We start from the raw sequence: 20512 nt of genomic DNA on the forward strand, positions 1-20512 counted from the left end.
ATGAGGTATTTGCTTCCCACAAGAAATGCAATTGTTAACTTTTTCTGACATCGGACTGAGGCAAGAAAATGTTCCCCAACAGGGTACTTAGCTTTATTGAAGACTTCGGACTGAAATTCAAATCGAAAATCTCAGGTGTCGGCCGACCGGCACTTGCGAACTGCTTCTGCTTCGGGCACCGCGCGGCAAGAAAGACTGAAGAAAATGGCGTCAGATGCCTCTTATATACTCCTGGCGCACTGACGTCAGGGAAGAAGCAACAGCAACCGACGCCGGACCAAGACTTTGGAATTCGGGCCGACTGCGGGACTGCCTGACGGCAGGATAACCCAAGTGTGATTACTGCAGCAGGATAACACGATGAACATCTACTTTGTAATGAGTAATAAAGGTATGAGGATTAACCCATGTGGCTGCCGCACAAACTGACTCCAATGGTAGTCTGGCTTGGAAAGCGGTGGAAGTCGACATAGCTCTAGTTGAAAGGCCTCAAATTTTACCTGGCAGTTGCTTATGCCGAGAACTACATGCGTAAGTAATGGTGTCAAGAGCCATTTAGATAAGGTGACCCTTGAAACTGCTGACCCTTTTCTAGTCTCTGAAAATGAGACAAATAATTGGTTAGATTTTCTAAACTATTTTGTCCTATGTAAATAGAAACGTAACTGCCTATGGGCATCCAATTGGTGAACCTTGTATTCTGCCTTGTTGCCATAGTTGGGGAAAAAAGACAGGTAGGTCAATGGATTGATTCAAGTTGGTCTCAGAACAAACTTTGGGAAGAAAGGAAGGATTTGTTCTAAGGGAGACTCTGCCTTTGTGGAAAACTAAATAGTAAGGATGAACAGACAGGGCTTGTAGTTTTGAAACCCAGAGTAATGGTTGTCAAAAAGATAGTCTTCCATGTAAAGAACTTTAGTGGGCAAGAGGAGGCTGGCTTGAATGGAGGGAGATTTAGAGTAGTCAATACCAAATTTAGAGCCCAGGGAGGTGGTGGTTCTCTTATTGGAGGTCTTAATAGGAATGTACCCCTCAGAAAAGTTTTGCATAATCTGGGAGACAATATTTTTGATCCCATGTCTCCTACATGGTAGTTAGACATGACAGCTAACTGCATGCATATAGTAGCCGGCACTGCACGTCGATTGAAAATCTCTGCTAAAAAATCTAGAATTGTGGTCACCAGGGCTGTGAAGAAATCTATGTGATACTTGGAAGCCCAGCAAGAAATCCTTTCCCATTTGCTAGCATATAGCTTTCTAGTTGCAGCCTTGTGAGAAGAAACCAGAATGTGTCGCACTGCCAGGGAGATATTTGGAAGCCTGGCTAAGATGGGAAATGGAGCAACCAAGCTGTCAGCTTGAGAGTTTGGATGGAGGGATGGAGCGTTCCCGACTGATGGGTCAGAAGATCAGACACCGGGTCCAGAATCCAAGGCTTCTCCTGGAGATGGGGGCATAGGAAGGGGAACCAGATTTGACTAGGCCAGTATGGAGCGATGACAGTTTGTGATTTAACAATATGGCTTTCTGTAGAACTTTGGGTATTAATGGAAATGGGGGGGAGGGGTCATAAAGAAGTCACGGAGGCCAATTGTGAACAAGTGCATCCCTTGGTGACTCCCCCAGAGGGAGGGGGGATTAGGGCAAGGTAGCTGCTGCATTTGGAGTTCATGGACATGTCAAAGAAGTCGTAGCAAGGCTTGCCCCACTTGCAAAGACTTTGGTTCGCAATTTGCTGTTTCAGGGACCACTCGTGAGGCATAAGAATTACATGGCTTAATATGTCCGCTATCACAATGGATTTCCCCGAAATGTGAGACGTTAGAAAACGTTGAGAGGAAATTGCCCATTGCCATACTCTGAGCCTCTCAACACAGAGGGCAGGATCTGGTTCCACCTTGTTTATTGATGTACCATGCCACACCACGAACATACTGTCTGTCTGTATCGCAATTGTACCTGTAGAAGAGAGCTTTGGAATGCTTGCAATGCCAGAAGCACCGCTCTCATCTCCAGTGCATTTATGTGCAAGTGGTATTCGTGTTCCTGCCAAGTCTCTTGGACAGTCTGTCCCAGATAACGCCCTCCCCCCCACCCTACCCGAGAAGAATCCGTGGTCACTGTAGCAACTGGATATGGGAGAACAAATGGTCTGCCTATCGTTACCTGTGTGGACTGAAGCCACCATTGTAGGTCCTTCTTGCAGGTGTCCGTAATGAGGATCTTGAGTGACATGGGTAACTCCTGCATGGACCACTGTACAAAGAGTAGCCACAGTAATACCCTTGTGTAGATGCGCCAGTGGAAATAAAGTTATCCCAGCTGCCACTGAACCCAAAACCTTGAGAGGAAACGTTGCCTGCACTTTCCTCCTCCTGAGCAAGATTGATATCTGATGACGTAGTGTTTGTGCCCTGTCATGAGGCAGTTTGCTACCATGTCTTTTCTGCCCCATGAAGGTAATATGCTGTGAAGGTAACAAGGCAGATTTTTTTTAAATTTATGGTAATACCTAGCTCTGAGCAGAGATGAATGGTGGTGTCCCTTGCCTTGGTCAGTAGATGCTCTGTGGTGACGGTCAGGAGGCAGTCTTTTAAATATGGAAATGCCCAGAATCCTAGATGCCTCAAGTGAGTCGTTTACTGCCATGCATTTGGTAAACACTCTGGGGGTTGTAGTGAGACCAAAGGACAGAGCTTTGAATTGATAATGACTGGTTCTCAGCCAGAAACATAGATATCACCTATCCATCTTTATATGGTAGTACGCATCCTGAAGATCTACTGAGCACATTCAATTGTCTCGTCCCAGAAAAGGGAGCATAAACTGCAGTGTCACCATCCAGAACTTTGGTCTCCAGTCCCCTGTCTTCTTTGGAACTAAAAAGAACCTTGAGTAAGTCCCGGATTCGATTTGGTCTGCAGGGACTTCTTGGATGACTCTTTCTAGCAACCTTTGGATTTTTAGGGTTGCTTGATCCCTTTGACCGCGTGGGATGTCTGGGATTGATCTTGATGGAGGGGGTGGAGAAGATAAGGGTATGTTGTATCCCCTGGATATAACCTGATGGTACCCAGTTGTCTTGAGTGATGCTGAGCTATGCTTTTGGGTACAGTGATAATCTGCCCCCTACTGCCTCCAGAGGTGGACAGGCAGGTCTCCTTTCAGGAGCCCTGGAAGGGTCTGCCAGAGAACGTACCTCTGTTGCCCTGGTTCTGCAGACCCCCTCTGCTGCGAACATGGCATCTTCCATTATTTCCCCCTCTGCCCCTGCAGGAAAATTCACCACATGCGTCCAGCAAAGCTCTTTGGGATTTCTGGAACCACATTTTTCCACCCATCTGGCCTTTGGGATAAGGCCTGGTAGGGACAGAAAAATGTACTCCTACAACAGACAGAGTTTTGCCTTCTTGTTCGCACCTAGTAAGAGCCCTGTGCCTGCTGCCCTACTCGCTCCATCAGCTGTGTAAGAGAGGAGGTGCATGGAAGAGTTTACTACAGAACCTAGAGTCGCAAGCTGAGAGTTTACCTTGTCTGGCACCCCTGCAGCTGTAGGACCCTGGAGGGTATCTCCTAGCTCTTTCAGGAGATCCCTCTGAAGTCGGGTAAAATGGGATAAATACTTCAGCGTCCCAAGAGTAAAGGCCGCTGAAGAGAACATATGCTTCCCATATCTGTCCATCGTTCGAGACTCCTTATTTGGCGGCTGGACAGATGAGGTTTCAGCTAATTCCTTCTTGGTGGCTGCCGCCACCACTACAGCATCTACTGGGACACCTTTGGTTAAGAATTGCTTATCGTCCAGGGCAGTAAAAAACTTGCTGGGCCTCCTCGGAGCAGGTTCCACAGATTCTGGAGAGTCTTATGCCTTTCGACTGACCACACCAAGGAGTTAGTCAAAAGGTGGAGACACCCAAAAGGTGGAGGGTCGAGATCCAAATGCCTCCAGGTATACAGAGACTCCTCTTCATAAGGACAGAGGGTCTTCTAGCCACCTCTCTGCTTCAGGATCTCAAGAGGTCTGAAAAGGAGACCTCTTCAGAGGGTGACCGTGGGGACCCTTCTGAATCTTCTACACCCATATCTGACGTGACAGACTTAGGAGAGTCTAAATGTTTCCGCTTACAAGTCCTCTTCCAAGGGACCTCCTCAGAGGGATACTCTGGGGAGGTTACAGAAGAGAGTGGGTCGCCCATTGGGGCATTGGCTCTCTACGCTTGGTCTAGCGGGATGGTACAGAGGTAGACACCGATCCTTTAGGGGGAAGAGTATCTGAAGTCGAGGGTAGAGCAGTCTGGGGAGACAGCACACTCCTCATCAACTCAAAGGCATTGCAATCCTGACCCAAGGGAGCACCTGGCTCAGAGGAGCCCTGAGACCTCCCCCCGTGCCAAGAAGGATGGCTCCGAGGCAGATATGGGAGCCGAACTCCCCTGCGCTGAAGCCCCTAGAGGAAGAGTTGGATCTGATTGATCCGACTCGCCTTCCCAGACCAGATGAGGGAGTGTCGGCTCCCAGACCCTTCGAGAGACGACAGCATCGAAGAGGTCAGAGCAGAAACCGGGGCCAAGACACCAGATGTGGTTCTCGGACCAGACGGTTCCACCACAAGGACCTCCAGGCACTCCGGTTCCGAGCTTGTCAGAGTCGGAGGAGGAACAGAAGATAAGGCAGGTATAGGAGTCAGCTCCACTTCCATCTGGGCGGGACTCGAGAGAATTTTGGCAAAGGCCAGTGTCCAAAGCAACCTCCTGACCACCCACTCTACATCATCGTCAAGAGAGTCCTGGAGGATCGAGAGGAGAACGTGGAGGACCTATGATTACCAGCCACCGACTGCAAAAGGGGTGACTGAGGCAATGAGTAGACTGGTTCCAAAGCCGGGGACCAGCTCCTTTTTTTCTCCGAGTCGGTTCCGATAAAGCTGGTGGAACCGATGGAGTAGTTGTCTTAACAGGCCCTACAGTCTTCGGGTCCGAAGTTGCAGGTTTTTCAGGCTTCTTGGTCGGCTCAAAATCCAGAGCCAAAGAAGATTTTTTGGAAGACTTCTCAGATGAAGATTTAGAGGGCGGATTGCCTTTCATAGTCACGTCAAACGGTCCCTTGAGTATACCTCTTAAAATAAGCTTATTTTTACAATCCTGCAGGACCCTGGAACCGAATCCATGATAGACAGAGCAGGAGTCCTGCAGATGAACTGCACCTAAGCAATATACACAGCTAGTGTGGCTATCAGTAAACGTCATCTTCTGTGTGCACGAGTCACACTTTTTAAGTCCAGATTGGTTGGCTTCCTTACCAGTATCCTTAGACATACTTCACTAATTAGACAACCAAAGGGATAAGTAAATGGCAACAGTATACTTGTCAACCAGTACCCTGAAAGGCAGAAAGGAAAAACACAATTAACACAGCAAAGTGTTTGTTTTTTCTTGTTTTTTTTTTTTTTTATATATAGGGGGAACAAACAAGAATAATGACAGAGGAGAAGGTCTTCAAGTTAAATGACGATCTCCTCTAGTCAGAGGAGATGTCTCTAACTGAAACGACAAAACCTCAGTCAAGGAAGTAGAAAGTACAGTTTTGTATCTACCATAAATGTAGATGTTCGAGTGTATACACTGCTGCAGTCATTACACTTGGGTTATCCTGCAGTCAGGCGGTCCCACAGTTGGCCAGAGTTCCAAAGTCTTGGTACGGCGTCGGTTGCTGTCGCCCCTTCCCTGAGGTCAGTGCGCCAGGGGTATATCAGATACATCCAACGCCATTTTCTTCAGTTTTTCTTGCCGCAGATGTCAGGTGCCCCCAAGTAGGTAGGCAATGCATATTGCTAATCAAACATACATAAAAAATAAAAAACAATACCTTCAGTTACAAGCAAATACACCACAAATGTTGTATAGGATAGAAAGGTATAGATAAGTCCAGCTAGGACAGAGGGGATGGAGGGAGGGTAACCTGGACTGCAGCAGTGTGAACACTCGAACATCTACATTTATGATAGGTACAAAAGTGTACTATGTTCATCGTGTTACACTGCTGCAGTCATTACACTTGGGTAGAACCCCAAAGCTAAGGTTGGGTGGCTGGTCTATAAAGAGTTAGGATTGGCTATGAGGCCCTGCAGAACTGCAGTGGCAAATCCGGCTCTGGATTTAGAGTAAAGAGGCAAGTGGTAATGCTTGGTAAAGGTGTGCACTGAACTCCAAGTTGCAGCCTCCAAAATTCCTTGGTTGGTACTCCTCTGATAAAGGCTGTTGATGTGGCTGTCTCTCTGGTAGAATGTGGCCTAATGTTATTAGGGACTGATTTTCCATGCTGTGTGTAGCAGTAATGAATACAGTGTCCTATTCATTTGGAAATAGTCTGCTTTGAGATAGCCTTGCCCTGTGATCCTGCAGCATATGCTACAAACAGTTGCGCAGTTTTCCTGAAAGCTTTTGTTTTATCCAAGCAGAAGCGTAGCTGCCTGTGTATGTCCAAAGAGTGCAGAAGTTTCTCCCCTTTATTCTGGGGGTTTGGATAGAAAGTTGGCAAATGGATGGTTTGGTTAAGAGCCACATTAGATACCACCTTTGGCATGAAGGTAGGGTTTGTCCTTAAAGAAACCCTGTCCTGATGAAATATTATAAAAGGTTCCACTGCCATTAATGCCTGTAGCTCTGAGACTCTTCGTGCTGAAGTTACTGCCAGGAGCAGAGCTGTTTTCCATGATAAAAATTTAGGTCGGCTGTATTGGCTGGCTCAAAAGGTGGCAAGGTCAGTTTTTCCAAAACAAAACTGATGTCCCACGTTGGTGTTGGTGCTCTCCGGGACGGTCTTATGTTTTTAGCCCCTCTGAGGTACTGCTTTAGCAAGGGATGAGAGAATAAAAGAGGATCCGTGTTGTAATGAGCTGAAATGGCAGAGGCGTGGATCTTAATTGATGAGAAGGCTAGGCCTTTGTCCAGCATCTCAGTTAAGTATTGTAAAATCGGAGGAATGTTTGGGACAAGAGGGTCAAGGCTTTGAGCCTGGTTCCAGGCACAGAATCTCTTCCATTTTTCTGAGTATGATTTCCTGGTGCTAGGCCTCCTGGCCTCCAAAATGACATCCATAACAGCTTTAGAGAGAGGTGTTGCCTGTTTGACTAATGAATCTGCCATGCAGCCAGGTTTAGGGTTTGGAGCTGACCGTGCAGGATCTGATTGTTTTGTTGAGTCAGAAGGTGTGAAATTTGAGGCAAAATCCACGGTGGCCCTTGAGCCAAGTTCTTTAAGATTGGGTACCAGTGCTGGCGTGGCCAGTCTGGAGCAATCAGGATCATCTGTGGTTTTTCTTGTCTAGCTTTTAAGAGTACCTTTGTAAGGAGAGGCAGTGGTGGGAAGGCATAAACGTTTAGGCTTTTCCAGCTGAACGAAAGAGCATCCACTTTCCATGCTTGTGTGTGGTAAGCCCTTGTGAAGAATTTTTGTAGTTGGCAATTCAGTGGGGAGGCAAAAAGATCTATGTCTGGGCACCCCCATTTTTGCGTTACCATGCTGAAGCTTTGTGGATTCAATTTCCATTCGTGAGGGTCCATGATATTTCTGCTGACATCGTCCACCAGAGTATTTTTCTTTCCTGGCAGGAATTGTGCTTGCTTGATAAGTTAGAGCTGTGTTCCACAAGGTCATGGCTTGCCTGCATAGGGGGTAAGAATGAGTGCCCCCTTGCTGGTTTATGTACCACATTACTGTGGTGTTGTCTGTCTTTATTAATAATTGTCCTGTATGCAGAAGGTTCTTGAAAGCTGTTAAGGCATTTTGAACAGCCAACATCTCTTTTTGATTGATGTGAAGATGCATTTGGTCTGTGGTACACTTGCCCTGAATACATTTTCCTGCCATGTGTGCTCCCCAGGCGTAATCCAAAGCATCTGTTAGAGTCTGCCTGGCTGGGTAGAGTGAAAGGCTGGCCCTTGTTGAGGTGACATACCTGTGCCCACCATCGAAACTCCTGTTGTAGGCAGGGAATTATTGGTATTACTGTTTCTAAACTGTGAGAGTGTTGAGTCCAAACACTTTTTAGGTACCACTGTAATTTCCTCATATGCAGTCTGGCATATGGAATTAGTAGTATGCAGGATGCCATGAATCCCAGGGCCTGCAGAATTTTTCTTACAGGGAGATGGGACTTTTTTGCCAGTAATTGAAAATATTGAGTCAGTTGTCCTTGTTTGTCTGGCGTGAGATGAGCCATCTGGGCCATTGTATCCAAGCTGGCACCCAGGAATATTATCTGTCGTGAGGGCATAAGTTTTGACTTATTTTCATTTACTGTGTACCCTAGAGAAATTAGCAGCCTTTTTACAAATGCCAGATGTTTTAGAAGAATGTCCTTTTTCTCTACTTGAATGAGACAGTCGTCCAGGTATGGATATATTTGAATTCCTTTTTGTCTGAAAAATGCAATTACTGGTGCCAGGCACTTTGTAAAGACCCTGGGCGCAGTAGATAAGCCAAAGGGCAGTGCAGAGAATTGGTAGTGCATTGTACCCACTTTGAATCTGAGGTATCTTCTGCAATCTTGTCTGATAGGGACATGCAGGTATGCCTCTTTGAGGTCCAGAGTAACAAGCCAAGCCTTCTTGCCCAGCATGGGAAGAGGCTGCTGTAGTGTCAACATTCTGAATTTCGGAACATCCAGGTAAGTATTTTGAGTTGAAAGGTCTAGTATGGGTCTTCAGGCTTTGTCCTTTCTGGGGACCAGGAAGAGTCTTGAGTAAAATCTTTGTCCTTGTTCCTGCTGTGGTACTTTCTGAATAGCTCTCATGTCCATGAGGGCTGAAATTTGTTTTTGAGCCTCTGCCACTTGATTTTGTGGCAGGTTTGGCATTCCCTTTAGCCTTGGTAAAAGTGTGAAAGTGGAAACCTGTATCCTTGAGACACAATGTTCAGAACCCATTTGTCTTGGGTGACTGTTTGCCAATTTTGAGAAAAAAGTGCCAGTTTCCCCCTTAAGGGGGCTGCCAAAAGGGAAGTGCTTGGCATACGAAGGGGAAAGTCATTGGGACGGTTTCCTGTACGGTTGAGACTTGTCCTCACCACCTTTTGGGGTTGAGGTACCCCACTGTCGTTGTCTGTAAGAGCCTTGGTGTTGAGATCTGCCTCTTGGGCGTCTGTATCTGCCTCTCTGTGGCCTGTCTGACACTGGAAAGGACCAATTCTTTGTAGGCCAATTTCTGCTAAATCGAGGTGGCTGTACCGGTAAGAAATCTTTGACTGTTTGCATAGATTTAGCTTTATCCTCCATTTTCTTTAACACCTCTTCTGCCTTAACACCAAACAAGGTATCATGCTGTAAAGGAGCATCCAATAATTTTGCCTTAACATGGTCAGGTAAATTCTGTTCTTTTAACCAAGCATGTCTTCGAATCACAGAACCTGTAACTGCGGCTCTACAAGAGGCCTCTAAAAAATCAAAACCAAATTGCAGAGTATGTTTTCCCACCTGTTCAACTGCATGCAATAAATCCTGCATTTCTTTATAGTCAGGAGCTTCTGAGCTTGTAAGCATTTTCTGTTTTAACTGAGCCATTAAATATTGTTGGTACTTAAGCATGTGAAACTGGCAATTTAAAGCCCTTACTGCTAAAGTTGCAGAAGTGTAAACTTTCTTCCCCCATCTATCCAGTGCTCTAGAATCTCTGTCAGAGGGGACTGGATTTTTTGCAATGGAAGCCTTAACTCCTTTGGGACCCTGGGAAATGGTTTCTGGGTCAGCAGAAGGGTTTTTATAAAGAAACTTGTGAGAGTCAGGGACTCTATAATACCTATCTGGCTTGGCTGGAGCAGGGGGCAAAGAATCAGGAGATAAGCTGGATTCAGAGAACACAACATCCACAATATCTAACACAGGCGGAATAGCAAGGGGCCTGTGTTGAGGCAATAAAAGGAAGTCCCTGAGCCTTTTCTTGGATTCTGAATAATCCTGACTTTCCCAATGGAAATGCTCCCTCATGGTATGTAAAGTTTCCCCAAAAGAGTAATCCTCAGGAGGAGAGGCTGAAGGGATAGATTCTTCAGCATCAGAGTCCTCATAGGGGGGGTAGAGAGTATCCATGGTCTGAAGAGGAATCAGAGGAAATGGAAACCTAATCAGAGGAATCATAGTCTGTATCCTGCCTAGGTCTTTTATCAGGAGGGGGATGGGAACCCCTGATTAGAGTAATGAGGTCTTCGGCCATTTTAAGCATCTGTTTCTTAGGCATGGAAGACTGTCCAGGAGAATGCTGTACTTGCTTCTTTGTCTTTAGTGGTGTTTTTGTCTTGGCTGTTGCTTTAATGGTAAGTTGTGAAGGTCTGAAAACACCCTCAGAAGCCGATGCCTGCTCAGCGGCTCCAGACCCATCTGAGGGATTAGTTTCCGTACACCCAATACCTTGAGTTTCCAGAGGCCTAGTTGTCTACACGTGGGAGTCGGAGGCGGCCTGTGGCTCTGAGGTAGTGGGTGTCAGGGGCTGCGAAACCGCCTCACTGAGAACCGGTGACTGGCCTAGAAGAGGCTTTGTCGTCGGTTTTGGACCTCGGATGTTTGTCTTTATCCTTGTCTTTGCGTTTTTTATGAATTGCGGTCGTCAGTTGTTCCGACGGCACTGTATAATTGAACCTTCGGCCAAAGTAGTGCAAAGCAAAATCAAAACGTCGCTTTATAGTGCTTTTGTTACATCTAGCACAAAACCGACAACTAGTGACGTTGTGATCAGGGCCTAGGCATGGAATACAGTAAGAGTGGAAGTCCTTATGAGGTATTTGCTTCCCACAAGAAATACAATTATTAACTTTTTCTGACATTGGTCTGAGGCAAGAAAAAAGTTTCCCCAACGGGGTACTTAGCTTTATTGAAAACTTCGGATCTGAAATTCGACTTTGAAAATCTCAGGAGTCGGCCGACCAGCACTTGCGAACTGCTTTTGCTTCGGGCAAGAAAGACTGAAGAAAATGGAGTCAGATGCATCTTGTATACCCCTGGCACACTGACGTCAGGGAAGAGGCGACAGCAACAGACACCGGACCAAGGCTTTGGAACTCTGGCCGACTGCGGGACCGCCTGACGGCAGGATAACCCAAGTGTAATGACTGCAGCAGTGTAACACGATGAACATAGGGGGAAGGAAAGCCCGCAAACTACTAAGGGCTAAAAACAAAGGGGACAAAAAAAAATCCTCTAAATCAAACGGATTAGTTCAGAACAACTTAAAGCTAGATGGGATAGGGAGTAAAGAGGCCTGTGAGAAATGATGGCCTACACAACAAGCTAAAACCAGTGACAATACACAAACGAAAGGGGAACACTAGACTATCAAAACACAAAACTGTTCTACCCTAAACTATAGAAGTTAAAGGTTACGCACTAAAAATATAGCAAAATATTCAGTGAAGGTAAAATAGTAAAGACTTAGCCTGAGCCAGCGAAAAAGCAATCCTGAACCAGCAAAGCGGCAAACTAGATCTGAGAAACTTTCGTCAAGCATCATGGGATAGGCTGTAGCCTCGAGCCAGTAAAAAGCTCTCGAGCTTTATTATTAGACCGAGTCTGAACCGATGCTCGGTTCTGAACCCAACCATCAAGAATGAACGCAAGACAGGACAACATAACATTAATTCTTAAAAAAGTAGCATATCATGGAGCTAATATAAATATTAACAATGTTGCCTTTCCTATAACTGTTTTCTTTTAAACAACAGTATGTGTACCTACGATTAAAATCCATTAAATTAACAAAGATGTTAAAATAAGAATGCCAGACTTCAGGCAATACTCCACACTCATGAGCTGCTTAATCGCAAAGCAATCCTAAAGAATCACAGACTTGAGACAATACTGTATGTCCACATGCTCAGTTGAGGCTGACCATCGTTAGTGGAGGACCTCAGCAAGATAAACTCTCAGATATGTAGAGCTGCAGTGCATGACTGACACCAAAGTCAAATCCACATAGGTTGGAATTGGGGTGGGAAGGGGTGCTGGCAGCATTAACAGAAGATGGGAAAGCAAGATACCCAATTGGAACCTATTAAACTGGGTGCCTGATGACAATACACAAAGATGTGTTGGGACTGCCTCTTTCAACATTCATAACAAAGGCAGTTTTGAGAAAATAAGAGAAATCACAGTCTTAGTGCCTTAATGCATCTGTGATCTCAGAAACAATTTCTACACCTGAATTATGGTGTAATGGCCACCTTTGACTCTAAAAATTGGATTAGCTATCATTTTCAGTCATATAAAATCTTACTCCCAAGGGCTCCTCCATGAGGAGCGCTACAACAAAAAATTATACATATAAAAAGATCCCTGACAGATAAAAACAGCCATCATAAGGATCTATAACCACAGGTAGGAAAGAGGTTATACCTAGGATATCAGTAGACCAAACCTCTTAAGGTTCTAAAGCAATTTAGAAAGATAACATCTTTTTTTTTTTTATTTGCAGGAGTAGCTGCTTATGAGCTACAAACTGCTTTACCAACTGTGGGACTCAGACTGATTGTAGCAATGCCAGTTACTTATACAAGGCAAACTGCATCCCTTTATGTTTTATCACACTATTATTACCTGTAACTGAATTTGTATTTACTTGTATGTACTGCACCATAATAAACTAAAAAAGGCACACCCACACACTGTAGGTAAGAAAATCCAAAAGATGGAAAATTCAACAGTCAATACAGTTTTCATCAAAGTGGAAGAAAATAAAAAGTTTCAGGAAGTGATTAACATAGCAATGGATTTTTATTTTGTTTGTTTGTTAAGCGGGTAGAACACTGATCCACCTGGACCATTTCCATGTTCTTCCAGATTGCAGAAACACACACAAAATTAAGAATGCTAACTGCAGAAAAATTATGCATATACAAGACAGTGAGACTCACAAAGAAGTGCACAGATAGAACTAGTTATAAATTGTGTAAATATTTAGAAAGTCAGTAATAACTTGCAATTCCTATGGTCAATAAAATGGATCCTATTAATGCCTGCTCCCTCAAGCTTGTATAGGCAGACAGCAAATACTAACTGGTGATTACAATAATGAATAGACAGACGACACAATGTAGGGAAATTCTTGCTTGTATAAACAGTCATCTGAAGCATTAAATAAATGGTGTTTAAGTAACGGAATAAGGCCATGTTACTGATTTTTATAGTTTCAATGTGCTAGTTAAGTGAAATAACACATTCAGGTGTGAGCTGATGGGATTATAAACTATCCCATGAAAGAGGAGTTCACAGGTAGTTAATAGGCTTGCAGCCTAGGTGGGACCATTGAGGAGTTTATCCCAAATTTCCATTTGCCCCCACGTTTTGCCTGGTGAAGTGACTTGCTAAATGCCACACAATGGGCAAATGAGGGCCAAGAGAATCAAACCCTTGACCTCAACCCCCTGCACCAACTACCAGACAATTAGTAAATTGTCTTGAAGAAGGGGTTTGGGGGTAGACACTCCAGGGGACATTATCTTTAGTGAATTATTTGCATTGAGCTCGTTTGAGGAGATGTATTTTTAATCATTTCCTGAAGATGGTACATGAAAGGCTGCCATGCATTTGTTTGGGAATGGATTCTCAGATTTTGGAGGCCATGATAAACTGTCCCATCTGCTTAAGTTCAACATGCGGGGGGGAGTTGAGGTTGGTGCACGGGATAAACATCAGAGGTTGTATGGTGGCTGTCTTTCAAAATAGTCTACTGGCAAAGATGGGGAAGGATGCCATGCTGACGACTTTAAAAGTTAATGAATCCAGGAGGACATTGATTCTTTGGGGGGATAGCCATATAGCTTTGAGGGTGTGATAATGGTGTTCCCTTCTGGGGGGACAATGTTAAAAATCTGCTTATTTTGTTAGCCACAGTTTGGACTGATGAGAGGTTCTTTTTGGAAGAAGAGGCAATTGGAGACATTCTATTTGAGGAAGTAACATACCTTTCCCCAATAGCTCATCTACTTTCTGGTGCACGGTAGTGAGATTTTTCTTGTCCAGAAAAGGGGTGACTTCACCTTGGTTTTGGTAATTTGGAGGTGGCGTTGAAAGTTAAGGGATGGAGGTCTAACTAGATAGCTAGGTATCTATATGCATTTACATGCTCTACTTTTTCCTTAGTGTTTAGGTTGATGCACACGTTAGAGGGCTACTTTTTCATCTTTTGGAGTATGCAATTTGACTTTATTAGCAAGTGTATCTGGTGTGGTTAAGAAATAAAAAAACATGAATGTACTGTGAAAGGAAAGGCATCTAAATAATGCTCTTTTTCTTGAATAAGGCTTTTTCAGTCAACAGATAAAATACTGTGTTAAGTTCAGAAAGACCTTGTTCACCAAAACAATAACTAGTAAAAAGGAGTTCAAACTAAATAGGACAGGAAAATTTTCAGAATCTGTCCATCATCCCTTTTCCCCCATTTTTTGCACATGGGGTCAGGGTGTCACTTCAAAAGTGGCAATCTAGAGCCAAGGTTTATACCGCTGGGTGGCTAGCCCTACCACACTTCTTCCACACACTCACATGCAAGCTCACTCCTATGGCCAATTTAGTGTCCAATCCACATACTGCATGTCTTTGAAAAGTGGGAGGAAACCCATGCAAACACAGGGAGGGACATGCAAACTCCACACAGAAGGCACCCCAACAGAGAATTTAACTGGTGAACCTCTAGCTGTGAGACGATATCATCCGTTGCACCACTGTGCCAAACGCAGATTGAAAATAGGCTAGGGGGCTATACACAGAGAGAAAAAGCACTAACAGCATTCTGCCAGTATTTGTTTTGGACTAGTGGCTCAAAGGTACATGGACATTTCCTTATCATAATGCAAGCTATGCTGGATAAAACAATTTGCAATCACACACACCTTACTTACTTTCAAATAATATGTACTGACAGCATGACAACTAAAATCTGTTCATTATTTGTGACTCACAAACAAATGCTTTTTTTTTTCCTAAAAACAATTTTCTAATTAAAGCAGTAAAACTAATTAAGTAAGCATAATTCCTCAGAATGAAAAATGCTAAAACAAAAACTGCACACTGACAAATACAAGGGAAATCCATCCAATCTTCGCCAGTTAGAACAAAATGCAACAATTGGACAACAGCAGCCATCCATTTTATTGAGAAGCAAAGATTTTTTTAGACTCAGTTTTCTCCTTCTCCTGAATAGGGGAATCTTAATTTTTTACTGAAATACGGAATCCATCATTACTCATTTTTAAGGTGTAGAAATGTAGTGGAGGAAATCTCTGGACAAAGGTGGTTAAAACAAATTAAACCAGGGCACTGCTATTATGTTATGTTAGATCTTTACAAGTGTGTGTGTGTATACATAGAATCACACAGTGTGTGCACATATTCATCGTATTGACATATATAGATAAAGATGGATATAAAAAGCAAAATAGATACACATATAATGTAAATTAGCATATACATGTGCAGGAGTGTGCATCTATATATATCTATAACACATCCAAATCTATCCCTGCCCCTAACCATTACATTACTAAAAAAAAACCTTCTGCCCCAAACATACCACTAATCAAAACACAGAACATAAAAAACACCAAACAAGCACAACACTAAAATCATCTCCTTACCTAATCCACAATCACTTGCACATATACACTACCAATTGTACCGCAATCTTGCATATTTTCACAACCCCCAGTCAAACATTCCGTTTCCTGCACACTCCTACATACCTACTCTCTATATAAAAGCTTGAATTCAGCAAAACGTAATTCACACAAAACGCACAGCCATTACTTATGATGTTGCTCAGTTTCACATTTAATATTATATATAGGATATATAATATATTAACACGCACACACACGCACTTGCACAAGAGTCCCATTTACCATGCTTTATCAAGTCCCGTTTCCATGGCTACTAAACAGCATATGGGAAAAGGACTTGTGCCCTTTGCAGGACACATGACAGCACCTGTTCAGTGATTTGATGGCTTGTGATTCGAGTTTTAAGAGAAATGCAGACTTACAATTACACAGAGAAAAACACAGACACACAGCTACCTGCTTCAAACTTAAGCTCTAAACATTTACCTACATTTTGACTGTCTGTGCAGTACTTTTTATGCATTAATAACCATACAGGAAAAAAAAAACTCTGAATTACTTATAAGACAAGAGCAAGTATTTTCAATGCACTGCTGAATCTTCAACCATTGTAGAATAACTAAATAAATAATGACGGCGCTGTCAGCCACAACAGCAATCACCACAAAATGTACACATGCATTGTCATCTAATACTGCTTCCTTTCAATTGTTCTACCAACTTACTAAGTACATTCTCTGCATCAGGTAGGAACCTGGTGGCTGACATTTACCCGTTTGGACATCCTCCTTTTAATAAAGTATGTCCTTAAAAGATCAAGAGATTTAACTTTTCAACATGCAGAAATTAAAAAAAAAATGAACAAATCCACGTCAGCAATGTAGAATCCAAATGCTGCTACAGTAAAAAAAAAAGTTTGACTCTAATCCCCAACTGATACAAAAAGGACTTCTTCAGGCTAATGCAAGCCAAAATCATGCACCATTAAACAAAGAGTTACACCACCACAATTAAGCTCTTATTTACTAATCAAATACACAAATTTCATAAACTGTTAATACATTTCTAAACACATTACTTAATGTTTTGGCCTAAAAAAGATGATCAAACTACTTTTATAACTTGGTGGATCCCTTCTTCAGATATCAAAATAAACTGGGAGCTATCCCACAAATATATACACAAACGTTTACATTTTTTGTTCTGAACCACTGTTTATTATTATTTTTTCTTGTGTGCTGAAACACGAAATTAAAAAAGGTAACCAAAACCAAGTTCTGTTAGCCTTGTCATTCCTCATCTGACTGACTTTTGTCCAAATGTTATACTTGCCTTTTAAGCTGGCCTGTGACTGTGGCTATAGAGAGCAATTACCATACATTGGTGTGAATATGTAGGATTTTTAATAATCGTGGTGCAGACACAGATTTTAATTTGACTGTGTGTAAATTAAGTTTTGTAAACCCACTTCTCTGAAGCTCGAGTGTTACAAAACAGTACCAGTGTTAATATTCTGATATGCACATGTTTTAATAATGTGGACCGCATCTAAACAAGTACTACTTTGGCTAACATTTGCAATGGAATGGAGAACAGCAACGGTCATCCCTCTGCTAAAAGGTGGGTAATCTACAGATCCTGGAAACTACAGACCCGCAAGTCTCACTAGTCTCATATACAAAGCCATGGAAAGAATTATCATGGAAATCATGAGTAATAATGACAGAACACCTCCTAACACTGGACCCAGCCTAGTTTGGTTTTGTCAACGGCAGACCATGACTACTTAACCTGCTGGATCTCTTTGAGAAAGTCACCAAACCAATGGATGAGAGCAAAATATTTCACACCGCCTGTACTGACATTGTCAAAGCATTTGACACACTAACCCACTATTGTTGATAAACTCAAAGATTATTTATAAACCCTTATGTCCCCTTGTGGTCAGCCAGCTACACAGATAGGCTCAGGAAGGTAGGACTGGGGAAGTCCAGATCTACAAAGAGGCCAGTCACAAGTACAGTCCCTCAGGGATCAGTCCTGGGACCACTACATTTTGGCATTTACTTCACTGAAGTCACGGCTGAGGTCAACGGCCTCTGACTGACCAAATTTGCAGATGATTCTAAATTAGAAGCAGTCACAGAATCCCCCACCAACACTAATGTTCTCAAATAACAGCTGACAATTACATGGGGCAGTGCCACGGACTAAAACTTAATGCCATGAAATGCATAATATTATCCGTCAGGAAGTCATCCACTCCTGGTAACTCTCATAATGACAATACCTAAAAGTCAAACCAGCAGTCAGAGACTTGGGGAGAGAAAGAATAATCTAACCTCCGAACATCACATGTCTACAGCAGCGAGGAAATCAGTCTATATTGTGCAACTCATAAAGAAAACTATACCGATTACTGCTGCTCCTAGCTCGAACAGGGCACAATCCACACAATCTGTCACTGATAGTTCCCCACTGGAAAAAACGTGTCGAAACACTGGTGCAAGATATTAATTTTATTCCACTCTGGCACACTGCTGCTGTCACATAAATACAACGAATCTAAAGACAGGTTTAGCGCTTTCATCTGTCCACAACAGACTTCCTCAGAACCAACAAATGAAACCATACATAGCACTTATATACTCGTTTTGGCGCCAAATCTATGTAATTAATTGATTAATTACAAAATTTCATATTTCTTGAATTTAAAAAACAAAATTTCATATTTCTTAAATTTAAAAAACTTGATTAAAATATACATAATCACATATCCAATATAATATTCATAACACCAATTACACAATACTTAAAATACTTGTCTTACTAATTCATATTTAACTAATATGAATTAGTAAGACAAGTATTTTAAGTATTGTGTAATTGGTGTTATGAATATTATATTGGATATGTGATTATGTATATTTTAATCAAGTTTTTTAAATTTAAGAAATATGAAATTTTGTTTTTTAAATTCAAGAAATATGAAATTTTGTAATTAATCAATTAATTACATAGATTTGGCGCCAAAACGAGTATATAAGTGCTATGTATGGTTTCATTTGTTGGTTCTGAGGAAGTCTGTTGTGGACAGATGAAAGCGCTAAACCTGTCTTTAGATTCGTTGTATTTATGTGACAGCAGCAGTGTGCCAGAGTGGAATAAAATTAATATCTTGCACCAGTGTTTCGACACGTTTTTTCCAGTGGGGAACTATCAGTGACAGATGGTGTGGATTGTGCCCTGTTCGAGCTAGGAGCAGCAGTAATCGGTATAGTCTTCTTAGTGGTTTCTCCTTGTTTTGCTTCAGTGTTAACTCATAAAGAAAGGTATGACATCAAGTCCAGGAAGGTCATTGTTCCACTGTATTCAGCATTCATGAGACCTATCATTGAGTACAATGCACACTTTTTTATGTGCCTAATCAGACACATCCAACAAGTGAAACATCCACAAAGGTTCCTCACTAAAAGAATGCAGAGCATAAGTAACATGTCATATGCAAATTGCCTTACCTATATTCTGTCTGCTACAGGCTGTTGAGGGGAGACCTATGACTGGAGTACAAGCCATTCTAAAAACCCCACTCTGATGGACCTCCTGCATATCCACAAAACAAACAGCAGCAGAATTATCCGTTCTAAAGACAAACCTTGCCCGCAATATAAATGGAACCTCCTGGAGAAACAGAAATGAATAACAGAGACTACCCCTTCTTTGGAACAGGCTCTGAATCCATTTGAAGCACAATTCCTCCACAACCCAATTCAACTGTAACTTGGAAAACTGGATAGGGAACAGTAAATTCATCCCAAATTTGGCACCTACGTCTCTAATAAACACAGGCAGCCTGTAAATGGTTCCTTTCCCAGGCCCAGTGCTTGTAAATATTTCATCTCCCAAGCCCCTGCTTGCACTTATCAAGGGTTCCAGAACTTGTCAGAGAGATTTGGGATGAATGGCTAAGCTTAAAAAACTCTAGTGGATATTAGCCTAGTACACACACTTGTGAACTACAAACCATAACACACACCTAAAAAGGAATCCTCAAACCTTCTGAAAGCAACGAGAAGGTTCCCAGAATGGATTACACTGAATGTTCAACATCTGATTCAGCTTTAAAATAAATGGTACACTCATTAACATTTATATTTTTTACATCACCCCTCTGTTTTTAACTGTGTTCTACAGGAGTACAACCCAATGTCTGAAGTCCTTGTCGGGGGTGCTGTATCCAGTTTTCAACTACCTCTAGCTCTTCTTAAGGAAGTTACTATTTTACACAAACCTGGGTCTCTTATCATAGCATGTGAAGCGATGCAAGCCTATAGAATTTAAGATTATGTCTCTACCTGCTTAATCCCCCGTGTGAGAAATATTCAGCTCATCTTATCCTCAGTCCCCCCCACCCACTTTTTGCACATTGGGTCAGGATGTCGCATCCACAGTAACTATCACCTACAGCCAATGTTCACACTGCTGTGTGCCAAGCCCTGCCATAACAGCCCTTCCATACCATACACTCACATGCACACTCACACCTACGGTCAATTTAGAGAATCCAATCCACCTACTGCGGGTCTTTGGAATGTGGAAAGAAACCATAACACCCGGTGAAAAAACTTACATGATCATAGGGAAGACATGCAGCCTCTGCACAGAACACACTCCAGACAATAATTTAATCAGAAAGCCTCTTGCCGACTGGTGACAATTCTACCCAGTGTGCCACCCCAAATGTTCAGTACATATCAAAATGTAAAGATCTACCATTTTTTTTTTGGTTTTGCAGACTTATTCTCCCTAACCACACTTTTTAGAAGAGTCAGTTCTGCTATAAACACACTGTGTTACATGGGCATTTGCCATTCAAGGGTCAGAAACAACAGTCAGTTACTGATTCACTTT

At 42.7% G+C, this 20512-nt stretch overlaps 1 protein-coding gene across 1 annotated transcript in view; it reads right to left on the reverse strand.

Moving 5' to 3' along the window:
• Positions 1–20512, reverse strand: part of CHCHD3 (coiled-coil-helix-coiled-coil-helix domain containing 3) — a 1651044-nt gene that overhangs the window by 1587163 nt on the left and 43369 nt on the right. The gene's annotated exons all lie outside the window — the stretch shown is intronic.

The sequence above is a fragment of the Protopterus annectens genome, chromosome 11.part0 (assembly GCF_019279795.1).
Source record: "Protopterus annectens isolate FY-2018-M chromosome 11.part0, PAN1.0, whole genome shotgun sequence".
NCBI classification, from domain to species: Eukaryota; Metazoa; Chordata; order Ceratodontiformes; family Protopteridae; genus Protopterus; species Protopterus annectens.